General features: G+C 38.9%; 1 long non-coding RNA gene across 1 annotated transcript in view; it reads right to left on the bottom strand.

The window, feature by feature from the left end:
• Positions 1 to 10,711, bottom strand: part of LOC124878511 — a 53,716-nt gene extending 43,005 nt beyond the window's left edge. Inside the window, exon 1 of the long non-coding RNA XR_007040804.1 lies at positions 10,694 to 10,711. This is a non-coding gene — a long non-coding RNA (uncharacterized LOC124878511). The remainder of the gene's footprint in view (positions 1 to 10,693) is intronic.
• Positions 10,712 to 12,319: the final 1,608 nt, after the last annotated feature.

The following is a 12,319-nucleotide window of genomic DNA, read 5'->3' as shown; positions in this document are numbered from 1 at the left end:
GATGAAGGAGGAAGATGGACGTATAGAAAACAGTTTAGTGGTGTGTGTGTTTTACCAGGACACCGATGCTTTGCAGGAAATGTGGTCATTCTGACACAAGGGGGTTCTGCTGGACAGCCATCGGGGCCTTTTTTCAGAGCGCAAGACATCTAACTATTCTAATGGCTGTAATTAAATAATAATTGTTTAAACTATTTTTTGTTTATTTAATGTACAGACTAGTGGATAAAACCCATTGTAAAAAGTTGCAAGGAGACCAAATTTTCCTCTTCATGAGTCTCAGTTGCTTCATTTAATAAACTTCAAAAAAGGTTGATCGAGGGTCTCTGTCGATTTAACACAAAAACAGTTACAAAATGGAACAAATATAACATGGCTTGTAAGAAACAAGAATGGCGAAATACAAGTGTTCGGATGATTTTTTTTTTCCCAGCATCTTATTGTTTTTTTTATTTTTTTAAACTACCGATTTAATTTGAATTAAATCTCTAGACATTTTACCGACCGAAAAAAATACATATAAATGACAAAACAGTAAAGCACAATAATGATATGATAACAATAATATATATATAAAACAAGTTACGAATTAAACAGCTGTCAAGATAAGCTCTTTTTTCATCATAGTACTATAATAATACAGGAAAGGTGCATTTTTATTGATCAGCAAATATCAGCCTGATGCATACTCTTATTTGTTTTAATGATTAAAAATCGATGGAGGTCAGTTTTCTATCATGATATATTTTTTGTACACATTAAAGCAACGAAATAATTAGGTATTTCTACAAATCCGATAAGTACAACTCTCCCAGACTCAATATAGCATCGGAGATGGGGAGATATCGATCAAAAGTCGGTGGAAGAAAAAGGCCTTCATTCACACTGGAAAAGAAAAATCCGTTTTTTTAACAAATCCTCAGCCATACTGTACTCCTTATAGTTATTTTTTAAGATAATAGAATCTGAAGGTCTTGGAAAAAGTCGATAACCCAGATTAGATTTGAACGTTTCTATGCAAATGGTACTTTTTTTAAACATGTAAGTGAGAATGAAATATATAAATTAAATGTTAATTAACTATACGTTTTTAAACATATTGGAAACTGTTAGAATATGTTAAACTGCATTCATTGTAACAAAAACAAACAAAAAAACTACGTTCTTCGTTTAATTCTTACTCTCACGCACGCACACGCCGTCTTCTCTCTTTTGAGTTTAAATGTTAGAAAGGAAGGAGCGTGAGGCGATATTAAATCACACATTATAGATGAGTTTCATCTTGTGCACACAGCCCTCCGAGGATAAACACGGGCGGTGCGTGGGGTAAAGTAGAAGATCCACGAGTTATTATTACTGAGGGAGCGGCCTTTCACTGGCAGCGCCCTGCCCGCATCCTCATTACATCCAGCCCCAAAAAGAGATGGAGCTCTAAATGAAGTTATTGCCATCCAATGAACTCAAATTAGCCGGGGCCACACCATGACAGACAGCCTAGGCTGAGGGCTGAGGAGAAGGGAGGGGAGTCAGCTCGGAGGGGCTGTAGGTGGTGGGATTTGGCAGGTGGATGTTTCTTGATGTGTATTTCATGGTTCTTCAACTGGAGCCGGGTTCATTTCGAATCTGCGTGGTTAATATAGCTGTGTTATTAAAGGGGGCCTGCAGCCTGTTTGGATTCTGCTCCTGCGATGCCTCACCTCCTCCTCTCCATCCCGACGGCTTATAGACTCTCCTTCCATCTATTGAACTTCTTTATCAGCCTTTCAAAATATAACATTTCTGCCCCCCCTTCTTAGGCTTAAATGGCTTTTCTTTCTCGTCCTCATTGTGTTTGCTACCTGAGTCAGCAGGGGAGGATGAAAAGGGGAGTTTGATGGAGGAAAAAGAACAGGAACAGAGGCGATGATGGGCGGAGAGAGGGAGGGGGGAAAGTTGAGTGAATATACCTGCTCCTCCGGTGGCAAGGCTTTCTGTGTGTGAAGTTAACGAGCGGCCAACTCTGCTTTATTGCTGTTTATCCCTGCAGCAAAAGCTGTCAGGGGGTGACAGATTGGCAGCATCTCTAATCAGTGCCCTCCCCGAGATCCTCCCCTCTCCTCTCAACTCGAACACACTTCTGATCTGTCACAAATATATTCTTATACTAATGGCATCATCCACTCACAATGCACTCCCAGATCATGTTGAACTTTCCAGTTTTGTGGTTCAAAATCTGTCAAGAGATGCATCACTCTATAGCCATTAACTGTTCAAAGCGACGCAGTGAGTCTGTGCAGAACACGAGACGTTTCAAACACTGGGGTGTAATTTCGGTGACAATTTTTAAATGCAGCCAAGGTAAAATTCGGTGTGCAGCTGGAGAAAATGATTTCTTAAAAAAAGATCATTTACAAAAAATTTGTCCATGTCAAAAATATAATCGCAATTGTTATACAGAATCTGTAAAAAACAAACAAACAAAAAAAAGAACCCGACAAATCCATGTTGTTTGTTTAAGGCAACTAACATGCAAAGGAAATAATGTGCATATTGTTTAAATTACAAGCAGGAGGAGTCGAGGAAAACCGTCCTTAAATAGAAAAAAATCTCCATTGGATCATATTAGGAAAATTTGCGAATTAAAAGCACATTAGAATAAGGATTTACTACATTATTTATATAACTCTTAAACTACCTATAAAATGATCCTGCTTGATTTTATTTAAACTCAGGAACGATTTTTAAATTTTCTTTTTTTGACTTGTAAACAGAGTTCATTTCTCATTTTAGTTGCTATAGAAACTAATACTTAACACAATACAGATTTTTGTACAGAGATTGAGATGTTTTGTGATAAAATGTTCCAGTATTTAAATGAAACATAATTTTAAGTACTGTAACTCCATAAGATGTTTGAAAACAAATCATAATGTGAAAGAAGATCAAATTCAATACACGTGGCACAAACATTTTATAGTGAACTATAAGTTGAACACCTGAGTAAAAAAGAATTTCATCTGAAGGACTCACTGTCTACATTAACTACGTCTAAATGTGTAAAAACTTAAAAATAAATTCAGCTCGGTCACTCATGTACTAAAGGTGGATATTTCATGTTGAGCCATGCACACATGCTGCATTCGTGTTAGTTCTCTGAGTTTTAAAGTTCAATATAAGTGCCAAAGAATGCTGAGTCGACTTACTGAAAGTTTAAATAACGAATTTGATTATTAATGTTTGAATAACTTAACTGATTCAAAGCAGCAAACTATTTTTAACAGTGTAATTGTCTTTTTTTCACGTTAATGTTAATTCCTGTGTGTTTTACACAAAACACGATGCCTGTTTTTATTGGGGCTACTCGTTAATCCCCACAGATATAAATAAATAAAGATAAAGTCAGATAAATCAATACACGAGAACTTTAAATATAGAGAGGAGAAATATCTTAACTCTATCTCACGCCATACTGTCCGATTCCCATGCACCGCCTGCAGAATAACAGCAGACCTGCAGCTATGTTTCACTCAGAGCCTTCAGTGGGATTGGCGCTTATCTCGCCAACACAGCTCTGCTGACCTGCGGGGCTGCCGCCTCAAAGGTGTGTGTTTGTGCTGAGGTGTTGACCTGTCAGGGGGGACTTGTTAGGACTTTAAAACTTCGAATGCTGGCGGTCTCCAGACGTCCGAGGGTGGCATCGATTTGAAACTTGTCCTGTCTAATTTGATGATAACATCCAGGCTGCCCCCGCTGCAGTACCATGGACAGCGCACTGTCTTGACCCTGCCTGGCTATCAAATTACCCCCCTCATATAGGCCACGGTGGGAGCCCAACAAGTTTACTGTAGGCTGAGAGAGAGAGGAAAGACAAGTATTCGCTGAGGCCAGAGCTTCCATTCTGTGACTGCGGTAAACCGGGGAACAGGTTGGAGGTTTGCGCTGGCTGCCGCAACTGCTGCCTCTGCAAACCCAGCTGCATTTAAACAAAAGTCTTGATTATATCCTTAAGGCTTCCCTTCAGCCTACATCAAATTTCTATTTCTACATTTAAAAGTTCGTTCAATTTTAATTGTTTTACATTGATTTCACCTTTTCAACGTAATGATACTTTTTTCAGCTGAGATGAAGAGATTCCGGTTAAATATCATAAAAAGACGCCTAACATTGAAAATTGAAAAGTTTAATTTTCTTTTTAGCTTCAAAGAATAAGATACAAAGTGTCCATGATCCAGACGAAATTCATTAAAAAATATAGGGGCCATTGCTGTCATAGCAGGCCCAAGGCATAGTCGAACTAAGGTACTGCTTAGCCCCCGGCCTCTCAGCAGGGGGCAATCAAGAATGTTGCCAAGCAAGCCCCTACCTATAAACTTACTTGGAGGTGTTATGATTTGCAAATTTCAAAGATCTTATAATTGTTAATGTGTTTAGGACTTAGAAGAACCAGACAAATATAGTGGTATTCACAGAGAAGAAAATCTATAGTTTATAGTTCTGTCACCTGTCATAATGTGATGTAGCTGGTTTAATCTTTTCTGCTGCCTTTATCTGGAGTCGCATGCCATGCACACTATGATGCCAATGAATCAATCAATAAAATACAATGTTTGAATTAGCTTGTAAGCAAAACTAGCTGAAAGTGTCTCTTCCTTTGAGTCTGTAATGCAGTGTTGTTCTCTGGGCACGACTGTGAAACAAATGAGTCACACAGAAAAATCAACCACCAAAATGCATTTACTACTGTTTATTCCCTAACTTATGTGAAATAACTAAACTTAGGATAAAGAAACGCATTCAGTGGATGCTGGCTTTGGTGGCAGGGAAAATGATTCCCATTACAAAAAACTTGTTGAAAAGTAGAAATTAATAATTTTTATATCTGTGTCTTCTATAAACTTCTTATGGTTAAAAGTTATCTTGTCTCATCCTATCAGCATCAAACAATGTCTATGTTTTTGTTTCATTTGAAACAACCTTTGTAGTTTGAATTTGTAAAGGACGTTAATATTCTCCACAGCATGTTTTGCAGGTTAGGAGGGGAACAAACTAACATTTGTCAAGCAGACTGAAGATTCCCAATCCATCACTCCACCAGAAGAGCTGCAAAAAATAATAGCAACAGTTCTCCATGCCTTCGTTCAGGCTCCAAGTCAAACCCAACAGAATACATACAGTAGGTGGACGTCTGCAGCACCAATCGTGCGCACAAATAGAAGCCGACGACAAGCAATATTACATTCTGCAGATTGTCTCTGAGTACAGTTGCATCCCATCAGCTGCTGAACCATTTGGTTACAAGTTGGTTTAAGAGAAAAAAAAGTTTGTGGGAGAGCCCAAGGCAATGAGGATTTGCTGTTGGGGAAAAAAGAAGATGCTGTGGAGTGCCGGGGGTCGAGGTGTGTGTGTGTGTGTTGGGGGGGGGGGAGGCTGTTTGATGGAGCTCTACAGCTTTGAGACAGCTTGTTAATTAAAACCCCAAGAGATGAGGCTCTGCAGCCACCGTCCATATCAGAGCTTTACTAACTATACTGACAGCAAGTTACTTAACAAGCGTGTGCCTCAATCCCATACCTTTCTTTTTTTAATATTATTATCGCAGCCGAGCAGTGAGATATTTTAATTCGTTAAAATCCCCACTGTGACGGTGAAATATCTTGTTTTCTACTTAGAGAATTTATGACAAACCTTTCTTATTCTTTGTCATTCCAGGGAGATTGGACCCAAAATGTTCTCTTCTAGGGTCTAAACTCCAGCAGCTTAAAATTGACAAATTCGATTAAGGGAAGAAAAAAAGAGGGATGTCAAAAAATGAGTGAATTAGTCGAGACATAGGATTCTCTCAGCTTTATATTCAGACATTGAGATTATTTTCAAAAAATCATGCCTGTGCCATAGCTGGCACAAAGCATTAGCAAACTAAGCTGCAGGACTCCAAACCAACAAAAGAGTAGAACTGTCACACAAATCAGGTTTAAAAAGGTAAATTTTAGTGTTAATTATATTCTTAATATTTAAAAAGCTGCATGCAAATCATTAAGGTCAAAGACTTTTCTGGGATTAAAATATTGTGTTTTTTGAAAGGACAAAACTAATGAAAATTGTCATAAACTGTTTTTTTTTTTTTTTAAAGAAAGGAATGGAAACAAAATATCCCCCTTCTATTCAACCAGTGTTACCTTCTGGGCTCAACAATCAGAGTTATAAAGCATGTTTTCTAAATTTCTTTGAAGCATTTTAAATTTGCACACTTTGTTCCACAGATAGTTGTAAAATCATTCATATAATAGATTGGGTGACTGTTCCTTCTCAATTGTATTAGATCTATAATGCTTAAACTTTTAAATTTGAATGATATAAAGGGAATATTAGTTGAATTTGTGCTTTATGGTACTTTGAGGTCCAGCCGGTCCATGGACTCATGCAGCCTTGGACAGGCTCTGTTCTGCAGCCTGAAAAGAGTCTGGAAGTGTTGGAGATACAACAGGAATTCAAAACAAAGAAAAGAGATCCCCCCCACCCCCTTTTGTTACAGTGCCTTCTGATCAATTTCAGTCGAGGTCATCTTATGGTTTATCCCCATGCATTATTCCACCTTAATTGAACCCACCCTTTTGCCTGCGGGATCTCCGAGCCATTTCCAATTCTCTGTATATGCATGTGTGGGATGATGGCTTGTTAAGTCGAGGAAAACAAATACCAGAAAAAACGCCTTTTTCTCTCCCCAAACACTCAAAATGTATGACAGGATCCATGCACATTGTTTGAGAAAAATAATAATAATGTGCTCCAAGGTAACTCATGCAGACAGCAGGGAGAGAGTGAGATGTGGGCTTTAGCAAGGAATGAGGTGATACCTGACTGGGGGGTGGGGTGTCTGCAGGTGGAGAGGCCCCCTCTCTTACTCTATACAAGCGAGCCTGCTGTGCCAAATCACCCAGGTTACAGCAGAGGGAGGAGGAAGTGTGACTGTGAAAGTGGGGAGTCAAAAACAATCTGATAATACAGCTTAAATAAAAGTGAAACCTTGCATGTGGCTAGGTAAGATCCAGGTCTCTGAGTCCATAAGATTCAGTCAGTGTGCTCTCTTTGTCTATTTATGAGAGATCTTATCAGAGCATGTAATACAAGGTTTTCTCTGCACTCTGTTGTAGATAGGTTGTTCACAGTTGATGCAAAAATAAAAAAAATAACGTGGAGGCATTCAGCTGACCTCAAAAATGAGTGCACTTTGTTATTTTTCACCTCTTCATGCTAGGACCAACAATGATAGAAGAGAACTGTTTTCTATGTTGTTTTGTTTTTTAACAAAATATACATATATATTTAAAACAACTCAATATTTATCATCTCTATTTTTTCATGAAAATAATTACTTATTTTTCATAATAGCATTAATGCTGCATTAATTTACCGTCTCAAAGATTTGGGGTCTCACAAAATGGTGCGCAAACTACTTCAGAATAAAGTCTTTACAGAGTCTCTTTCCAAAAAAGAAAGAAGGAAAGAAAGAAAGAAATAAATAAAAAGACCCCTTCTCTTGGTGTGTGTGTTTCTTTGTCACAGACCGCTGTGTAAAAAAAGGCTCCCGCACCGCACCTGATCTGTCTGCGGCTGCTCTGTGGGGCCACGGCGCGTTTTAAGACAGCTGTAAAAGGCTCTCAGAGTCTCCAGCACATTCATCAACGTCAAGAAACCGACGAGCTGCTATTTAGTGAAAGTGTAACTGCAGTAGTACATCGAAGAAGAGAGGAGATTTATTTACTTATTTATTGATAACGACCAATTATGTCATTAGGTGAGACAGACTGGAAAAAAAAAAGTCATGAAAAATTCTGCAGTATAAACAAATAAATATATTTTTAATTTTGTATTTGTACATTTTTATAATTAAAATTATGCTACATTTTCCAATGGTACATTTTTCAACAAAATAACGTGTCATCATAATAAACAGACTTATCATTTCCCTTTTTCCACTGCCTAATTTTTAAATGTCCATCCTCTCGGAATTATTATTATTAATAATAAATTTTTATGGGTTACAATTTATTACGTATTAAATGAGATCGGAATAATTGTATATGTTCTGCAAGGTTGCATTTCTAAAACAATTATCAAAGGCGCAGACGCTGTATGGCAGCCGGACTCAGTTTGCAGTACAATTTAATGCCCAACTGATCGCTGCCTATGATTAATGCCATTCCACAGCTTAAAAAAAAAAAAAAAAAAAATCAAAATATATTTCAACACCGGATAATGGCATTAGGAATCAGTGCAATATTTGCCACCATAAAATTATATAAAAGTCAGCGGGAAGCTATGGAAACCCCTGGTTTTAAAAAAAGGAAAATATGAAAGGTGCTCTGCTGCGCCGGGGACCGTGGCTCAGAGAGCACAGTGTGGAGAAGAAAAGAGAGGGACTGCGGAGCCGCTCTTGTGTTGGAGGGTCCCACGACGCAGAGCGCCATCTAGCAAAGCGAGGTAGAAACAATCACAGACATCTCTGAGGGTCGGGTCTGAGCAGGAGGCTGCCTTTTTGACGCGCACGGCGCAGGGGGAGCGCAACAATAAACATAGTGGTTTAGCGCCATTCAGACACTCGAAACTTTTAAAATTCAAATCATGGAGAGATCCCAGTTACTGTTGTGCAAATGATGATCTCTTTTCTGACCCGAAGTGACTGATCAATCTTAGTGTAAAGTGTGTGGCTTTAATGTTTTATGCTTAAATTGCCGATTTAGGCCAGAAAAATGTAAATAGAAAAGTGGGTGACCTAGAGGGAAGAGTGCTGCTGTTCTCTTACTTAACAAAATCTCGATTAATGCCATCACTCACTTTGGATTTGCATGAGTGCAATAGGCAAACGTTGCATCCTCTGCACGGTATGTAGTTGCAAGTATTTTTTTTCTTAAAGAATGGGTGCTCCACTGATGCCTGTCAGTAAGTTCTGGTCAATTAAAGAAGAAGTAAATAAAATAAAAAAGCAGCGCCTCTAAGCCTGTCCTCACCCACACGCCGCATAATCCCCTTTTATCATTCTCACCGCGCTCATTTGCTTCATATACAAACACAGCTCAGTATTATTCGCTCTAACCGTCATTGCAGGTAATGATGGTGCAATAACAGCAATGACACTCACATGTAGCATATGCAGTCCTACGACTACAACAACAACTACTAATAATGATAATAATAACAAGGAGGGATAATAAGAATGATAGTGGTCAAAGCATGGAAGCGAGGAAAGGATGGACATGAGCTGTAATATCGCAGCGATCAATGATTGTATATCTGAAATGATCAAAGCTCAATTGGAACAGAGGAGCCTAAGTGTAAGTGTTCATCTCAGGCTATAGACTGGACATGTTTAGGAATCAGCTGCGTAAAATACGTGCCATAGACGTGGATCATTTAAAAAGCTGAGCTAATATTTTAGGTGTAGATAAAATAGACATACGCTATCCATTATATTATATAATGGATACTATATTTCTTAACATATTCAGATTGAATCAACATTATGTGTTATGAAATGTGGCTAATCAGCTTCTTGACTAATAATTTAAGTCAAAATGTTCGTATTTAGTTTCCTTATGTGTTTTATTTATCTATAAAATTGTCCTTGTTTTTTCTGATTGAAAATCAAGTTCAGACCGCGTGGACGCACTTATAACAGAAGTTCAAAATAATGATCACAACCAAATTACAACTCCATTTACTGCCATACAGACCACTTTATTTTTTTATATAAACATAGCTTTGCAATGATAAATGTGTGGAAGACTTTGTGTGTGCAAACGGTGGATACAAACCGCAACTATGAAAAGTAGATTGTAGAAAAGGCCACCATTTGGAGAATATTTAATTAGTTTATTAAGTAATGGAGAAAATATATTGATGTAGGGTTTCATTTCCATTCTTTTTATGATTGTGTTATAGTGTCTGCTTCGTGTTAATGATGTAATTAGCTTCAGGTTATCGGTGATTTATTACTTTAAAAATAACACTTGAAATGTACCCAAAATTGGATCATTCTCATTAAAAATATGTAAAACATATCGCTTGCAGGGTTTTTCTTCATTTATAATACAAAACACATACTCTGCTTATTCCTGCTGTTTTTTTTTTTTTACATTAGAAGTACATCCTTTACATTTTAAGGCCATCACACAAAAATGGCCGCACACAGTCTAGTAATCAGAAAATTATAGGCTTGCTCCATCATATCAGAGCTATAGCATCGCCATAAAAAGGTTTTCAGTGTCTTTATGTTGGGATACTGTAAACAACCCTTTAAGGTGAAATCAGCAGCATTAAACGGGAAATCCTTATTTTAATTAATTTCGCATACGAATCAAAACGAGTCATTGAAGGACAACCCTTGGAAACAACATTATGTCTGAGTGTGCAGCTATGCACCTATGTGATTCCTCTCTGGTCCACATGTTGTGTTTTGCTGCTGCGCGCTCTGCAGTCCAGCACCACGGCACAGAGACCCCCGGTTTATATTGTCATACACGTATTTGAAGTATGACGAGCTTTGTGGACCACTTCTTTTCATTCCCCTCGACTCAAATAAACGCCCGCTTTCAAATAAGCCTCTTTTGCCCCCCCCCCCCCCCCCCCCCCCCCCCCCCCCCCTGCAACACTCACACAAACACACACATACACACCAAGCAACCCCCTGCCACCTTGACATGAATGGGTAACTGACCTTTAGGGCCGTGTCCACTCTGCGGTCCAGTTTTATCCAAATAAGCCTTCTCTTCACCCCCTCCCCCCCCTCCCCCAGCTAGACTGCCTCATACGGTGCCAGTAATTCTTTACTGATATCATCAGCGGATGCAAATGAATTTGAATGGGGTGGGGTGGGAGTGTGTGGTGGACAAAATACCACACTGGCAGCAGAATGCTACATGTGGCGAGATGGGTATATTGAATACTCTGCCACCCGAACCAGCCCAATTCAATATACTGCATGGAGAGAAGGGGAGGAAAATAAAATACAAATTCCTATTGGAGAAATCTTGGCTGTAAAATACCACCGAGAAAAAAAAAAATCGGCATTCAAATGAGATGCGTTTATTTCTGCATGGCCTTTGAAGAGAAGAGAGGGGTCGTGTCACTCAAACGAGGGAAAGGGCCACTCCGTTATACCCCCCCCCCCCCCCCACACACACACACCTCCTCGTCCTCTTTCTCTCTTTTTTCTCTCCCACCACACCATTCCCTTCCCGTCTTTTCTCGCTCAGACCGACCCCCACTCACTCTCCCCGCACGCACATTTTCAACTATAGCGCACGCTGGCTTTGGGGGGCGACACAGAAGCTAGATTAGAGCTTTGCTTCTTAAACAAGGTAAGAGGAGGCACTTCTATAATCACAGCGGCGGTATGTAGGCCCACAAAGGAGTCTGTAACCACGGGGTAATGGGTCTTTAGTTGGAATGGTCCAAGCTTTGACCGTGCCAGAACAACCACCACCAACAACAATAATAATAATAACATACATCCATTTATCAACACGCATTAGTTGCTGTGCGTAAAGACGTTATTAACCCATGTAAACACAGAAGAAGAGTGGTGCAAAAAAAAATTACAGAGCATAAAACCCTTATATGGCCTGGGTTAAGACAATTCTTACCAAGAACACGGTAATTATTCAGTTTGTATATGGGAACAACACCTCCCTTGCTGACGCTTTTTAGAGTGTGTTTCTCTGCGCGCCTGCTGGCATCCTCTTCCTGCTTTCCTCAGGCGCAGACGTGTAACATGGACACACAGATTTGATGGATGGCACTGAGTAAAATGGAAAAAAAGACACGTATTTATTAACGTATCCTCTGAGGTGGCTGGGAGCTAGAGACAGAGAGGAAGAGAGGGGACGACCCACGCAGGGAGAGGGGATTCAGTGGGAAACCTTATTCCCACTGAATCCCCCCCTTGCATGTGCAGGAAAAATATCTTCAAATGATCCGTTCTGGTTTAGCATTTACTATAAAATGAATTTATAAAAGTATTTGTTTTTACGTCAAGTATTAAATTCTTTTAAGTTATTAATCAAGCACATAAGCTTGTAAATGTGTTTAATATTTGTTAGGTACTTTATTTTGGTAGCAAATACAAACTAAATGTTTTGAAAAGAGATAGCTATTTATTTTGCATGTGAGAAGGTGGTAAAGGTGATGTGTTTCTATGGGTTTTAATATGAATGAATGCATTTACCTAGTAAAGGTTACGAGCTATTGTAGGACTTGTGATTAAGCAGGTTTATGCTGCAAAGCGATAATTCAGGTTTTTATTCAACTTGAACTAAGTTAGCAACAACAGCAACATTAAAAT

This window comes from Girardinichthys multiradiatus, chromosome 12 (assembly GCF_021462225.1).
Source record: "Girardinichthys multiradiatus isolate DD_20200921_A chromosome 12, DD_fGirMul_XY1, whole genome shotgun sequence".
Classification (NCBI taxonomy): Eukaryota; Metazoa; Chordata; class Actinopteri; order Cyprinodontiformes; family Goodeidae; genus Girardinichthys; species Girardinichthys multiradiatus.
The sequence above is the reverse complement of the archived record's forward strand: the minus strand, read 5'-3'. Positions and strand labels throughout refer to the sequence as shown.